The sequence below is a fragment of the Equus przewalskii genome, chromosome 16 (genome assembly GCF_037783145.1).
Source record: "Equus przewalskii isolate Varuska chromosome 16, EquPr2, whole genome shotgun sequence".
In the NCBI taxonomy this organism is placed as follows: Eukaryota; Metazoa; Chordata; class Mammalia; order Perissodactyla; family Equidae; genus Equus; species Equus przewalskii.
In genome coordinates, this window is record NC_091846.1 from 11737145 (window position 1) to 11753818 (window position 16674).

General features: G+C 36.2%; 1 protein-coding gene across 16 annotated transcripts in view; it reads left to right on the top strand.

The window, feature by feature from the left end:
* The window catches only part of PDS5B (PDS5 cohesin associated factor B), a 194240-nt gene that overhangs the window by 126972 nt on the left and 50594 nt on the right, over window positions 1–16674 (top strand). The window lies entirely within an intron of this gene.

Sequence of the window (16674 nt, forward strand, 5' to 3'; positions counted from 1 at the left end):
CTTTGAATTGCTGATTTCAAGTTCTTTGGATAAATACCCAGTAGTGGTATAGCTGGGTTGTATGGTATTTCTATTTTTAATTTTTTGAGAAATCTCCGTACTGTTTTCTGCAGTGGCTGTACCAGTTTGCATTCCCATCAGCAGTGTATGAGGGTTCCCTTTTCTCTACATCCTCTCCAACATTTGTTATTTGTCTTGGTAATTACAGCCATTCCAACAGGTGTAAAGAGATATCTCATTGCAGCTTTGATTTGTATTTCCCTGATGATTAGTGATGTTGAACATCTTTTCATGTGCCTGTTGGCTGACTGTATATCTTCTTTGGAAAAATGTTCATATCCTCTGCCTGTTTTTTGATTGCGTTGTTTGTTTTTTTTGTTGTTGAGTTGTATGAGTTCTTTATATATTTTAGAGATTAACCCCTTGTGAGATATATGATTTGCAAGTATTTTCTCCCAGTTGGTGGTTTGTCTTTTCGTTTTGTCCCTGGTTTCCTTTGCCTTACAGAAGCTCTTTAGTCTGATGTAGTCCCATTTACTTATTTTTTCTTTTGTTTCCCTTGCCCAAGTAGACATGATATTCGAAAAGATCCTTCTAAGACCGATGTCAAAGACTGTACTGCCTATAAGGTCTTATATTCAAGTCTTTAATCCATTTTGAGTTAATTTTTGTGTATGGTGAAAGATAATCGTCTACTTTCATTCTTTTGCATGTGGCTGTCCAGTTTCCCAGCACCATTTACTGAAGAGACTTTCCTTTCTCCATTGTGTGTTCTTGGCTCCTTTGTTGAAGACTAGTTGCCTGTAGATGTGTGGTTTTATTTCTGGGCTTTCAGTTCTGTTACATTGAACTGTGTCTCTCTTTTTTTGTACCAGTACCATGCTATTTTGATTACTATAGCTTTGTAGTATATTTTGAAATCAGGGATTGTGATGCCTCCAGCTTTGTTCTTTTTCTCGGGATTTCTTTAGCTATTTGGAGTCTCTTGTTGTCACATGTGAATTTTAGGATTCTTTGTTTTGTTTCCATGAAGAATGTTATTGGGATTCTGATTGAGATTGCATTGAATCTGTAGATTGCTTTAGGTAGTATGGACATTTTAACTATGTTTATTCTTCCAATCTATGTGCATGAATATTATTCCATTTCTTTATGTCATCATCTATTTCTTTTTAGTAATATTTTACAGTTTTACTTGTATAGGTCTATCACCTCCTTGGTTAAATTTATTCCTAGATATTTTATTCTTTTTATTGTAATTGCAAATGGGATTGTATTCTTTTTTTTGTTGTTTTTTAAAGATTGGCACCTGAGCTGACATCTGCTGCCAATCTTCTTTTCTTTTCTTCTTCTCCCCAAAGCCCCCAGTACATAGTTATAAATTCTAGTTGTAAGTCCTTCTGGTTATGCTATGTGGGATGACACCTTGGCATGGCCTGATGAATGGTGCCATGTCTGTGCCCAGGATCCGAACTAGCGAAACCCTGGGCCGCTGAAGTGGAGTGTGCAAACTTAACCACTTGGCCACAGGTTTGGCCCCTGGGATTGTATTCTTGAGTTCTCTTTCGGTTAGTTCATTACTAGAGTATAGAAATCCAACTGATTTTTGTAAGTTGATTTTGTACCCTGCGACTTTGCTGTAGTTGTTCATTATTTCTAATAGTTTTCTGATGGATTCTGTAGGGTTTTCTATATATAAAATCACGTCGTCTGCGAATAGTGAGAGTTTTACTTCTTCCTTGCTGACTGTGATACCTTTTGTTTCTTTTTCTTTCCTAATTGTTTTGGCCAAAACCTCTGGTACTTTGTTGAATAAAAGTGGCAAGAGTTGGCACCCTTGTCTTGTTCCTATTGTCAGATGGATGGCTTTCAGTTTTTCCCCATTGAGTATGATGTTGGTTGTGGATTTGTCATATATGGCCTTTATTATGTTGAGATAGTTTCCTTCTATATCCATTTCTTTTTCCTCCCTCCAGAGCCCCCAGTGCATGGTTGTATATCCTAGTTGTATGTCCTCCTAGTTCTTCTGTGTGAGATGCTGCCACAGCATGGCTTGATGACCTGTGTGTGGGTCTGCACCCAGGGTCTGAACTGGTGAATCCTGGGCTGCCAAAGTGGAATGTGCAAGCTAAGCATCTACACCACTGTTCTGGCCCCCCATACTCATTTTATTGAGAGTTTTTATCATACGTGGATGATGGATCTTGTCAAATGCTTTCTCTGCATCTATTGAGATGATCATGTGGTTTTTATTCCTCATTTTGTTAATGTGGTGTATCACATTGATTGATTTGTAGATGTTGAACTTTCCCTATGTCTCTGGTATAAATCCCACTTGTTCATGGTGTATGATCCCTTTAATGTATTCCTGTATTTGGTTTGCCAATATTTTGTTGAGGATATTTGCATCTATGTTCATCAGCGATATTGGCTGTAGTTTTCCTTCTTTGTATGGTCCTTGTCCGGCTTTAAGATCAGGGTGATGTTAGCCTCGTAGAATGTGTTAGGAAGTATTCCGTCGTCTGCAATTTTTTGGAATATTTTGAGAAAGATAAGGTAGTAAGTCTTCTTTAAATGTTTGATAGAATTCTCCAGGGAAGCCATCTGGTCCTGGATTTTTACTTTTTGGATGGTTTTTGATTACTGTTTCAATCTCTTTACTTCTGATTGGTCTATTCAGATTCTCTGTTTCTTATTGATTCAGTTTTAGGAGGTTGTGTGAATCTAAGAATTTGTCCATTTCTTCAAGATTGTCCAATTTGTGGGCACATAGTTTTTCATAGTATTCTCTTACAATCCTTTGTATTTCTGTGGTATCCTTTATAACTTCTCCTCTTTCGTTTCTAATTTTATTTATTTGAGCCTTCTCCCTTGTTTTCTTTCTTTTTTTTCTTTTTTTAAAGATTGTATTTTTCCTTTTTCTCCCCAAAGCCCCCTGGTACATAGTTGTGTATTTTTAGTTGTGGGTCCTTCTGGTTGTGGTGTGTGGGATGCCGCCTGAGCATGGCTTGATGAGTGGTGCCATGTCTGCACCCAGGATCCGAACCAGCGAAACCCTGGGCCACCAAAGCAGAGCGTCGGAACTTAACCACTCAACCACGGGGCCAGCCCCTCTCCCTTGTTTTCTTAGTAAGTCTAGCTAAGAGTTTGTCAATTTTGCTTTTCTTCTCAAAAGAACCAGCTCTTAGTTTCATTGATTCTTTCTAACATTTTGTTTGTTTGTTTGTTTCAATTTCATTTATTTCTGTTCTAATTTTTGTTATTTCCTTCCTTCTGCTGACTTTGGGTTTTATTTGTTGTTTTTTTCTAGTTCTGTTAGGTGTAGTTTAAGATTGCTTATTTGAGATCTTTCTTGTTTGTTGAGGTGGGCCCATATTGCTTTGAATTTCCTTCTTAGGACTGCTTTTGCTGCATTGCATATGAGTTGGTATGGTGTATTTTCATTTTCATTTCTCTCCAGATATTTTTTAAGTTCTCCTTTATTTCTTCAGCGATCCATTGGTTGTTCAGTAGCATGTTGTTTAGTCCACGTTTGTCATTTTCCCAGCTTTTTTCTTGTAGTTGATTTTTAGTTTCATAGTTTCATGGTCAGAAAAGATTCTTGATATTATTTTAATCTTCTTAAATTTATTAGGGTTTGCCTTGTTTCCCAGCATATGGTCTCTCTTTGAGAATGTTCCATGTGCACTTAGGAAAAAAATGTGTATTCTGCTGTCTTTGGCTGGAGTGTCCTATATGTATCTATTAAGTCCATCTGGTCTAGTTTTTCATTAATTCCACTATTTCCTTGTTTACTTTCTGTCTGGATGATCTATCCATTGATGTAAGTGGGGTGTTGAGGTCCCCTACTATTATTGTGTTGCTGTTAATGTCTCCTTTTAGGTCTGTTAGTAGTTGCTTTATGTACTTTGGTGCTCCTGTGTTAGGCACACATGTATTTATAAATGTTATGTCCTCTTTGTGGAATGTCCCTTTTATCATTACATACCGCCCCTTTGTCTCACATTTTCTTTTTTATCTTGAAGTCTACTTAGTCTGATATAAGTATGGCAATACCTGCTTTCCTTTGTTTGCCGTTTGCTTGGACTATCATCTTCATCCCCTCACTCTGAGGCTGTGTTTATCTTTAGAGCTGAGATGTGTTTCCTGGAGGCAGCATATTGTTGGGTCTTGTTTTTTAATCCATCCTGCCACTGTTTGTCTTTTGATTGGAGAATTCAGTCCATTTACATTTAGAGTGATTATTCATGTATGAGGCTTAATGCTGCCATTTTATCGTTTGTTTTCCACTTGTTCTGTATTTCCCTTGTTTCTTGTCCTGTGTGTTTCTGACTGCTAATTCAGTCTGGTGGTTCTTTATGATGGTTTTCTTAGTTTTCTCTTTATTTATCATTTGTGTCTCTTGTCTGATTTTTTGTTTAGTGGTTACTGTGAGAGGTTTGTATAAAAGATCTCATAGATGAGGTAGTCCATTTTCTGATAGCATCCTATTTCCTTAGTCTAAGTAGGTTCCATCCTTTTCCTCTTCCTCATCTAAGGTGCTGTTGTCACAACTTATTCCATTTTGTGTTGTGAGTTTGTTATTGCACTCCTGCTCTGCACTCACTGTCTGCCCCCCTGGGCCTCTGCAGTTGCCTAGTCTCCTCCATGTGGAGTGTTCTCGTGGGCTGGGACGCAACTCCAAGAATGAAGCCATTCTTATGAAGGGCTGCCTTTTCCCCCCTCTCCTCTCAGAGTCACATGCCAGCTGCTGCATGTGGTCTGGTGCCCTAGGTTGCTGCTGTTTGGGGAGTGAGAGGAGATCCCCTTATCTCCTTCCACTGCCTCCTGAAGGATCCAGCACCTCCACATTCAGACGTATGGCTGTGTGGATCTCTCAGACGTCTACTGTGTTGTGTGAATGTTCTCTGTTGGTTTATGAATGTCCTTTTTGTTGTGTCTTAGTTGGGAGAGACTAAGGGAAGAGCTCCCTCTGCGATGTTGTTGACGTCACTCCAGGATCTTTTAAGTTTTGAGGAAATAATGTCTAGGTTATCTTAAGTCTATACTGTTCAGTTTAGATTCACATTTCTCGGAGAAAGCATTGATTGGTATTTTAGGAGATTCATGAAAATGTGGCGTGAACATGGCCTTTCTTTCTGATGTGTCAATTTTGCTTAAAGATTGTAATGATAACAATTTTATAGTAAAACAGTTCCTTGGCATATTATGGCATAGGAAAAACAATTTACATTGATTTAAGGTCCAATGGGAAATTCCAGAGGAATTTCACCAGGTTTATCTGTACCACTCTTCACTTTCCTCTATGATTAAGGGTATTGGATGGAAAATTTTCAGCATCAGTGCTTTATTTGACATAGGGAAGCTGGAAAGCCTGGAATAATCGTCTTACCAGCAGTGGAATTTTTTATGCATTCCAGTATTTGCAAGAATGGGGAATTCTCCTCTTACCCTAGGGATCTCTAATAGTGGTTGATTATTGTTCAAGATTTATAATAGCACAAGAGAATGAGTCTTCATTCTTTATGGATCCCTGCTTACCTCTCTATATGCATCTCTCCTCCCTGTTCCTGGAGAGCGTATATGACAGTTGGTCCTAATATTGCCATAATTATTGATGGTTTGTTTTACCTCTACTTTATTAATTCTGGTTTAGCTACTGGTCTCGTTAGTTGTGATTGGGATAACAGTCTTCTTCATGTTGAAAACTTGCTGATGGCCTTCTTCCTCAGAAAGAGAGTGAACAAAGCTAGCTTTTAGAGGTTCGGGTACACATTTTGTTGTTCTTTTCTGTTTGTGTGAACTTAATCAGTCTTAGGAACTATTGATTTATAGGATAAAGGCATTATTTAAATAATAATTGAAACATACCAGAATTTTATAACAGTATTCTCTGTGTCAGGAGTAAGAAACTTTATTGTTTAGAACTGACATCTTAAGTTTTAGAGGAGCTCAAAGCATGAACTTCACTTTGAAATGGTGCTGTGACTCTCCTATCCAGATCGGAGATCACAGTTTGGAGAGAGATGTTTACATACACACACACTATATAACTCTATACCCTCTACTGAATGGTCACTTACTATACTATCTCATTTAAACCTTGCAACAGTTCAGTAAAGTGTAGGAATTATCCTCATCTTCTAAATGAGGAATGTAATGTTCATTTGGTCCTACACCATATAGCTAGCAAGAGTGAAGATTTCCATTTAGGTCTGTTTGTCTTCAATGGCTATGGTACCATATCCATTATGGCACAATTCCTTTCTTAATTAGAGCTTTGAACAAGTTTTACTTTGAGTTATTTGCTAGGGGTTTTTATTTCCATTCTAAACTATCTTTCCTAGTACCCTTTATATTTTAGAGAAACATTGGTATAGTTTTAGGAGAACTATGAGAGCAAGGTGGAAAGATGGACATTTTAGAACACAGAAGACATTTAAAAACATGTGCTACTTTAATATGGAACTGAAGTGTTTAAAATTTTGAGTTATATGCTGAATATATTTCAAATGTCTCTCATGAGGAGAATTAACTGATATTGAATATCTGCTGTGCGCACACACTGTTCTTGATGAAGTAGCTCATAGTATATGTCTTCCAGGAGATAAAATATATACACAGATTTTTATGTTTAAATTATTAAATTGGGTTAATTGATTTTGAGGAAAAATGATAGAAATATGTGAATGTTTATTAAATTATCTTGCCTTGATCTCACCAAAATATCAAAAAAACCAAAAGAAAAATGTATCTAAGTAGAGCTACTGTCTAGTTTCTGTCCACAAACTAGACAGAATTGGTGCTAGATATACCATTTAAACTGAACTGAATGTGAGAACTTTGACAGTTGATACACATTTCCCTGAATCAGTTGTATAAGAGAATATATAGTGTTCTGTCATTTGCTAGTTTCTCTCAGGCTTTGAGAGAAATAAGGAAAACCTAATTTCAGCTGTAATAGAACTAAAGGAGAGACTTTGTGATCATACTATTTTTGGGGGAGAGGCTGACCTGTTTTCCTTCAAAGGAGGAGCAAAGCTTAGAAGAGGTAAGGCTTAGAGTAGAATCATGAGGCAAATGTCTTATTACAAACTTTATAGGACCAGGAAAAATTAGGCACTGACCCACTAAACAAAAAATGAGAGTGAGTTATGGCTTCCGTTCTAACTCAGTCTGTCTCTCAGGAGTCTGGCTCACCCCAAAGAAGACAGATGTGCCAAAACCAAGAGTCTCTGTAGAGTATAGGATATAGCCATAGTCCAAGTGGGACTGGCTCTCATCATGGAAGGGTTTCAGCAGACGTGGAGAGAAATTATACAGAGATGAAGAACTTAGTAACTTTAGTCCCAGCTCCCTCCATGCTGCTTAGCCAGCTGATTAAGCAAATGTGGCCTGAATTAAGACCTTTGATGTTGATTTTTTAAGAGAAGTGTTCAATGTTCACCCTTCAGGGAGACACTATCTCCATTGTTGTTTAAATGGCAGAAGCAGAGATAATTTCTCTTATTCAGAGATGAATTAACAGAACACAAATAATTTAACAAACATGAAACCCATGCAGATATTTTAGCATTCAAAAGATAGCTGATACGCACTATTTGGAAGAAGTGAATTTTTCTAGGAAAAAAGAAAATTTTAGACAGTTGTTCTAAACTGCCAAGAAGGTCAAACAGAAAGTGACGTCTGGGAAAACAAAGAGCAAAAATAAGATAATATATAAAGGAAAGTGGCAGAGCTAAGGATAAAAAAGAGCAGAAACATATTTGCATTATAGAATATAATTTATTACAAGCAACCAGGAGCAGAGTTAAACAATATAGAAAATGTAATCAGTAAGCTATATGTTGAGCTTGAGGAAATTGCATAAAATGTAGAGAGAGTGGGGAAGGAAATGAAGGCAGTTAAAGAGAATGAATTGTAGATAGTGAAAAGCCATAATTGGTTTCTGTGGAGAAGACAGCAGAATAATGGGAAATGGACAATTTTAAGAAAAAAATAGTAAACTGTTTAGAATGAATGAGAACATGAATCTGGAGATCAAGAGGGTTCGTGTTTTAGGAGAATATCCTGATGGAATTTACTGAATTTTCAGGGATTACAGAAGTGATTTCAGAAACATCAAGCGGAAAAAAAAAAAAAACCCAGTAGGTCATGTACGATGGAAAAGTAATGAAGCTGACTGACTTCTTTTCAACCACACAAGATTTCCGAAGTTAATGATTCAACATCTAGAGAGTTTGGTGGACAAAAAGAATGTAACCAAGAATTTCCTAACTAGCCAAATTGTGTGTAAGGGCAAATGAAGGATATTCTTTAGGATATTCCCTTTTTATTGCAAAGTAACTTGATCTAGCAAGTTGTATGCTTGTCCGTTTGGCATTCAGTTTTGCTTATGCTCCTAAGTCCTACTTTTGTTTTCTTCTTGTTTGCTTGTCTCCGATGTTTGCTTGTGTCTGATTGGTTTTTTTCTCACCATTTTCTTCTCAGTATTTAGTTTTAGTTGTGGCTATATTTATGTTTTAGATATCTGAAAACCTGTCTCTTTTTTTTAAAGGATGATATGAATAAAAAAATTGGCTGTAGAAGAGGGAAGAAAAAAACCTGTAGGCTATGATTATAGAAGAAATTGAGAAAACTACCCTCTAATAAAAAGTGCCACTAAACGTGTGTTACAGGAGGTATTTCAATGCTATAAGAAATCAGGAATTCTAATTCTTTTTAAATGTTCAGAGCATAGGAAAAAAAGAGAAAGCTTTCAGATTACTTCTTATAAAGCCAAGATAACTGACAGGAATGCTGAAACCTGATAAAAGATATCCCCCTAAAGAAAACTAAGACAGATCTTACTAATGATGCAAAGATTGTAAGTAAAGTAATGGCAAAAAGAGAGTTTACTATGGTATAATAAAAATATGCTATGGCCAAATGTGGTTAATTTCAGGAATACAAAGAGGGTTGGTATTAGTAAGCCTATTAGTCATGTTATGATTCATTATATAAGTGAGTAAAGGGCACACAATAGATTTTTTTAAGGATTGGCACCTGCTCTAACATCTGTTGCCAATCTTCTTTTTTTTTCCTTCTTCTCCCCAAAGGCCCCCGGTATATAGTTGTATATTCTAGTTGTGAGTGCACATGGTTGTGCTGTGTGGGACGCCACCTCAATATAACCTGATGAGTGGCGCCACGTCCACACCTAGGATCCGAACCTGCAAAACCCTGGGCCGCTGAAGCAGAGTGCGCGAACCCAACCACTCGGCCTTGGGGCCAGCCCCAATAGATCGTTTTGATAGATGCTAAAAGGGCTTCTGATTTGAAAAAAAAAAAACCAAAAAACAGTCTGTTCATAATTAAGCCCAATAATAGGATTAAATGCCTTCATAACATAATAAATATCTCTTAAACCAATAGGCACCATCATATAGTAAAACACTAGAAGCATGCCCAGTGAAATCAGAAAAAAAGATTAGAAAATATGCTCTCTGCCATGATTTAAACATTGTTTTAGAAGCATTCATGATATAATTACATAAGAAAATAAAATAAAAGGTACATCTGTTGGAAAGGAGGAAACAAAGTTATCATATTTCTTGGAAAAATCCAAGAGAATCAATTGAAAAACGACTGAAAACAAGATAGCCAAAATAAGTATGTAAAAATCCAAAGCTTTCCTCATATACCACCAACAACCATTTAGAAAATATCGTAGGAGTAGCAAGACCTAAAAGTAAAATATACAAGAAATGTGCAACCCTATAATAGTGGGTGGAGGAGTATAATATTTAACGAAGAAAAGAGGAAAAATTAAATTGCCTGTTTTGGAAAGAAAAATTAATGTAGTCTCCTTATCTTGATTTTACATATACTCCAGATGAGTCAAAGATACATTATTTATCTAAGATTTTAAATATATAAAATGAATTAATAAAATATTTGTAACCAGTACATTTCTGTAACTCCATTTTTTGTGGGGAAAAGGACACTAATGCCAGGTCGTAAATGAAATATTGATGGATTAGATTTTTAAAAATCTATTTGCTGAAAACATATTTATAGAACTTCTACTATGTATAAGGTACTGAGAGTATTGAAATGAACATGACAGGTTAAGTCTCTGTCCTGATATTTTAGTGAGGGAGACTACTATTTAGACAAAAGCAAAAGTCATGAAATAAAGTTAGAAACACAAATGGTAGGCTGGGAAACTATTTTCAACGTATGTATGACTTAGAAAAGGTTAGTGTCTGTAATGTATAAATACTCTTAGCAAAGGAATAGCAATCAAGTCTCAAAGTAGAATACTAGGAAATGGAATGAACAGAAAATTCACACACAGGAAACCCTTCCAGCCCCTAAATCAAGAAAAGACATTTATGCCTACTAATAGTAATTGAGGAAAATATAAATACAAACACTCCTGTGCTATAACCAGTGTCAGCTAGTAGTCCACTGATACTCTCTTGGTTGCGGTATAACTTGATGCAGCTTTTCTGGATTGGTAAATGTGGTAATACATACCAACTTCAAATGAGTGTAGTCTTTGACACTGCAGTTTCACTTTTAGGAACTTATCCCAGAGATAATTAGAAAAGGTATCTACATAATGCTTACATGGTTCAGGGTCCAATCAGAGAAACAGAAACCATACTAGGTATTTTAAACATAAATTAATTAATACAGATGTTTGAAGGATGAAAGAGCAAAAAGTTGCTTTGGTAACCCAGAGATTATGAATTCCTGGAAGCAGGTACCACCCTTAGAACTGGTGGGACAACTGGGAAGAAGCAGTGTTAAGGCCTGCCCAGTGTGTGGGAGGGCCCTGTCAACATCACCCAACTATCGTAAGGGTAGCTTGGCTGGTGCTGGGGGGCGGTGAAGCCACTGCACAGAATCCCTGAGAGCTTTGGTGTCTCTTACTGGAAGAACCTAACAGGAAGCCAGCTCTTGAGGGAGTCTGGGAAATGTGATTTGTAGATTTACAGCTCCAAGATCTCAGAGCAGGTTGTAGGCTAGGCTTAAATCTCAGTAGGATATAACTTGCACAGGGATCTTCATGGTTTTGTTGTTAAGGTTTCAAAAAAGAAAAAGAGAGAGAGAGACCATTGAAGTGCTCATCAGTAGGAGATTGGTTAGATTAGTTGTGGTATAGTCATCCACTAAAGAGCTATGTGACCATTAAACAGAATAGTGTTTACCAATACTTGACATAGAAGGGTTCTCTACAGTGTTGTTGGGTGAAAAAAATGTTTCCAGATCTTATGTATTTTGTATCCTCATTTATTTAATATATTTACAAATGTATAGAGAAATTTTAAATATTCACAAAAATGTTGACAGTAATTATATCAAAGTAGTGAAATTTTGAGTTTTTCCTTTAGTGTCTTTAATGTATTTTTCAGTTTTTTTATGTTTTCTGCATGCATATGATTATCACTAGGGGAAAAAACCCTTGAATTTGAAAGAAGAAAATCAGTTTAATGAGGGAATAAAGGATTCTTTTTTTTTTAAACTTTTTAAGGATTCTTTTTAATAGAAAGCAGCCAGAAGGTAGGTGCTTTATTTACATTTCACTGACTTCTAAGACTCTGCCTAGTACTTCAGAATTTTTGAAATTGTTTTTTTCTTTGTTTTCATCTCTTTCTGTTTTCTGTTTAAATGAATACACCAAACATTGGATGAGCTTAAAATTTCTCATACTGTCTTAAAAAAAAATCTCAACCAAAGTTGCTTCTTACTTGTGTGTGACCTGTAATTTTTCTCTTGACCACTAAGAAAAGGGGTTATGGATGTTTGTATTGTAAAGTCTGATTTATGAGAAGATAGGTCTTATCTGGGAAGTTTAGTTACTGAAGTCACCAGAAAATAATTTTTCGTTTCGCAAAGAATCCACAGATCATAGACTAAAAGGATAGCATTTTGGTGAGACTAACTGCTTTTTACACATTTTATTATTGAAATTTTCAAACATGTATAGAAGTAGAGAATATTATAGCAAACTCCCACGTGTCTACCACCCAGCTTATATATGAATATCTTACGGCCTCTCTTGTTTAGTTTATAGTTCTACCCACTCCCTCTATTCCCCTTATATTTGAAAGCAGGTCCCAGACTATATATCATTTCATCTGTACATCTAAGTATCTCTGAAAGAAAACAACTCTTAAAAAATAATCACAATACCTTTATCACAGTTATCAGTGTTAATAACATCCAATTAATTTTCTCAAAAATATACTTTTTTAAACAGCTTTTAGAAAAATCAGGATCCAAGTAAGATTTTCGCATTCTTATTGGTTGATATGTTTTTTAAATCTCTTCTCTCCTGTAGACTCCCCCTCCAATTCTCTTTCTTTCTTTGTGTTTGATAAAGAAACCAGGTTGTTTCTCTTGCAGAGTTTTACATAGACTAATTTTTGCCAATGGTATGCCTTTGGCATACATTAACTGGTTCCTTATATTTTCTGTCAAGTGATAGTTGAATCCAGAGGCCTGATTGGATTCCAATTCAACTTTTTTGTTGTTACAGGACCACTTTATAGATGGTAGTATGCTCTTCTATCAGGAGGCGCATATCTGGATATTTCTCTTTTTGTGATGTTAGCAGCTGATGATACTCATCACTTGTTAGCTGGGTACTTTTATAAAGAGGGACTTCTCATCTATTCTGTGGTTCACTAGTGTTACATTTATTGAGAAAAGGCAGGATAAGTGCTCCATTCTTTTATGTTATTGAACAGTATTCAAAATAAAGAGTGAGGGGGCTGGCCTGCTTGCATCGTGGTTAAGTTCAAGTGCTCCACTTTGGCAGCCCAGGGTTCGTGGGTTTGGATCCTGGGTGCGGACCTACACACTACTCATCAAACCATGCTGTGGTGTCACCCCACATACAGAATAGAGGAAGACTGGCACAGATGTTAGCTCAGGGACAGTCTTCCTCAAGCAAAACGAGGAGGATTGGTAACAGATGTTACCTCAGGGCCAGTCTTCCTCTCTCACACACACACACACACAAAGTGAGTTTACTAGTATCCTCCAAATGTGACCAGTTGAACTGTTGTTGTTTTTTAAAAATATCATTGTAGACACACCTATTTACATCTATTTCTGTTTTAGCTAATTGCAGTGATCACTCTCATTGACGCTCTGGTTCTCCCATCTGTACCCAAGAGTCTATTCAGGTTGACCCCTGAGTCCTTTTGAACAGCTCCACTAATCTTTGTAATTTCTTTGCAATCTGCATGACAAGATGTTCCAGGCCCATCTTGTATATGTCCTGCCCTGGACTTGAAATCAGCCATTTCCGTAAGGAGCCCTGGTTCCTTTTAATGGGACTGGTATTAAGAAGTCAGAATGTGAGTCATGTGGGTACTAGTTGCTAATATGTGGGTCATTTTTCTAAGATGATTCAGTGGACACAGCTAAAAAAAGAGTTTTTTGGAAGATAAAATGCATTGTGCATTTATATTGATCATTCCAGTTCAGATTTGGGACTACAGGTTTTTTTTTTTTTTTTTTTTTAAAGATTGGCACCTGAGCTAACAACTGTTGCCAATCTTCTTTTGTTTTCCCCCTGCTTTTTTCTCCCCAAACCCCCCAGTACATAGTTGTATATTTTAGCTGTGGGTCGTTCTAGTTGTGGCATGTGGGATGCCGCCTCAACATGGCCTAATGAGCGGTGCCATGTCCTTGCCCAGGATCCAAACCGGAACCCGAATCCGAAGCGGAGTGCGGCAACTTAACCACTCGACCATGGGGCTCACCCCCGGACTACAGGATTTTTATTGAACCTCTTCAGTTTTAATTTGTATCTCTTTTTCCCCATGCTGTGATAACAGGATGATAAAACTATGATATTACATAATAACTTATTTGAATTATCTCATACTAAATACGTAACAGTCTCAGAATAGCAGTAGACCACCAATGTGATTCTTGAAAGCAGTCATTTGTTTGTTTAGATTGTTCTCGTTTGTATTTAGGGTATATCACGTTAGGAATTTACAGTCAAATTCTCTGTTTTAAAGTTACTTGGAATGATTCTTCTTTGTCTAGTTACGTCAACAAATGGGTAAACACTTTGTTTTATTTTTTAAGAGGTTGCTCTTTTAAAATTTAATTTAATTTCTTAATTACATGAAATATTCACTGGTTTTAAAGACAAGCGTAAGAAGCAAGATACAGATCTTCCTCAACTTACAGTGGGGTTGCATCCCGATAAACCCATCGTAAGTTGAAAATATCATAAATCGAAAATGCATTTAATACAGCTAACCTACCAAACATCATAGCTTAGCCTAGCCTTCCTTAAACATGCTCAGAACACTTACATTAGCCTACATTTGGGCAAAATCTTCTAACAAAAGCCTATTTTATAATAAAATACTGAATATCTCATGTAATTTATTCAATACTGAAAGTAAAAACCAGAATGGCTGTATGGGTACAGAATGGTTGTAAGTGTGTTGATTGTTTACTCTCATGATTGTGTGGCTGACTGGGAGCTGCGGCTTGCTGCCACTGCCCCTGCTCAGGATCACAAGAGATTATTGTACTGCATATCACTAGCCCCGGAAAAGATCAAAGTTCAAAGTATGGTTCCTACTGAATGTGTATCGCTTTTGTACCATCATAAAGTTGAAAAATTGTAAGTCCAGCCATTGTAAGTCAGGGACCATTTGGATATACTAAGAGGTCTAGCTTCTGTTCCTCAACTTTCTACCCTATTCCTTCTTGTCTATAGAAAAACTTTAAAAAAAAAAAAACTTCTTCCACACATGTCTGTCTGGAGTGTTTAAGTGTGTATATATACATGTATATTCATATGTCCCCTTTGTTAGATAAATGATAAAGTACACTATACACACTTTTCTCCACCTTGCTTTTTTCTCTTTACTTAAACTGGCAGTCGTTCCATATTTAAATATTTATTTTGTGGATGTGTCATAGAGTAAATGCATGTATAATTTTGCTAAGTATTGCTATATTCCCCTTCATATTGGTCTTACCATTTTGTATTCCCACTATTAGTGGATGAATGTACTTGATTTCCCACAGCCTTGTCAACAGACTGTGTTGTTATGAAGCATATCTTTTTGTCCCTGGTCATCTTCCTTGTTCTGCAGTCTTTGTCCGAGAGTAGTGTAACCACTTCTGCTTTTGTTTGTGTTAGTGTTTGTGAGGCATATCTTTTTTCCTTTTCCCTTTTTCTTTTTTCTTCTTTAAATCTTCCTTGGACTTAATATTTAAAATGAATTTCTTATAAATATCCTATAGTCTTTGTTTTGTTTTTATTGTTTTGTTTTGTTTTTGTTGTTTTAATCCTGAAAGACAAACCCTGTCTTTCAGTTGAAATTCTTAGACCAATTTACATTTAATGTAATTATCAATGTAGTTGTGTTCAAAGCTGCCGTCTTGATACTTGTTTTCATTTCATCTTTTTTTTTTTTTTTAGATTTTTTAAAAAATTTTTTTCCTTTTTCTCCCCAAAGCCCCCCCGGTACATAGTTGTATATTTCGTTGTGGGTCCTTCTAGTTGTGGCATGTGGGACGCTGCCTCAGCGTGGTCTGATGAGCAGTGCCATGTCCGCGCCCAGGATTCGAACCAACGAAACACTGGGCCGCCGGCAGTGGAGCGCGCAAACTTAACTACTCGGCCATGGGGCCAGCCCCCTTCATTTCATCTTTTGTGTCTTCTCCTTTCCTCTATTTCTACCCTCCTTGGGATTAATTGAATATTTTTAATGATTTTATCGTCTTCACTGTTGGCTGATCTATGTTCAAATAAAATTATACTACTTAATGTATATTAAAACCCTTGCAGCTATATACTTTTATGCCCTCCCCCTCCGGGCTTTTGTTGTCATATATTTTATTTCTATATATATTATAAACTATAACATATATATTTATATATGTTGATAGTTTTGCTCTAACCAGTTTGCCATATCTCAGATTAACAATAGATTTAGTTGTGCATGTGTATTTACCATTTCCGTCTTCATCTTTTGAATATGTCCATATTTTCATCTGTATCATTTTTGTTCTTGAATAACTTGAATATTTCTTGTAGTATTGTTCTGCTTACAATTAATTATCTCAGCTTTTCTTTGTCTAAAAGTCTTTATTTTGCCTTCATTCTTGAAAGATATTTTTGCTCAGAATAGAATTCTAGGTTGACAGTTTTTTTCACTTAGTACCTACATGATGGTAATTCCATATTTTCTGGATTGCATAGTTTCTGATGAAAAGAGTTCTTTCATTCTTTGTTCCTCTGTATATAATATATCTTTCTTTTCTCACTTTTTAAGGTTTTTCTCTTTATTGCTGCTTTTACCAAGTTGATGATGATGTGCCTTGGAATGGTTTGCTTTCTGTTTCTTCTGCTTGAGTTTTATTGAGATTCTTGGGACTGTGGTTTTATTTCCATCAGCTTTGGAAAAATTCAGCCTACTATTTATTCAAATACTTTTTCTCTTCTCTTTTCCCACCTACTTGTTTTTGGGACTCCAATTGCCTGTATTGTTGACTACTTGGTATTGTTTTATAGTCACTGATACTCTGTTCTTTTTTTTTCCTACCCTTTTTTTGCTCTTGTTTTATTTTTCATAGTTTCTATTGCTGTTTCTTCAAGTTCACTGAGCTCTTCTTTTGTAATATATAATCTACTTTTAA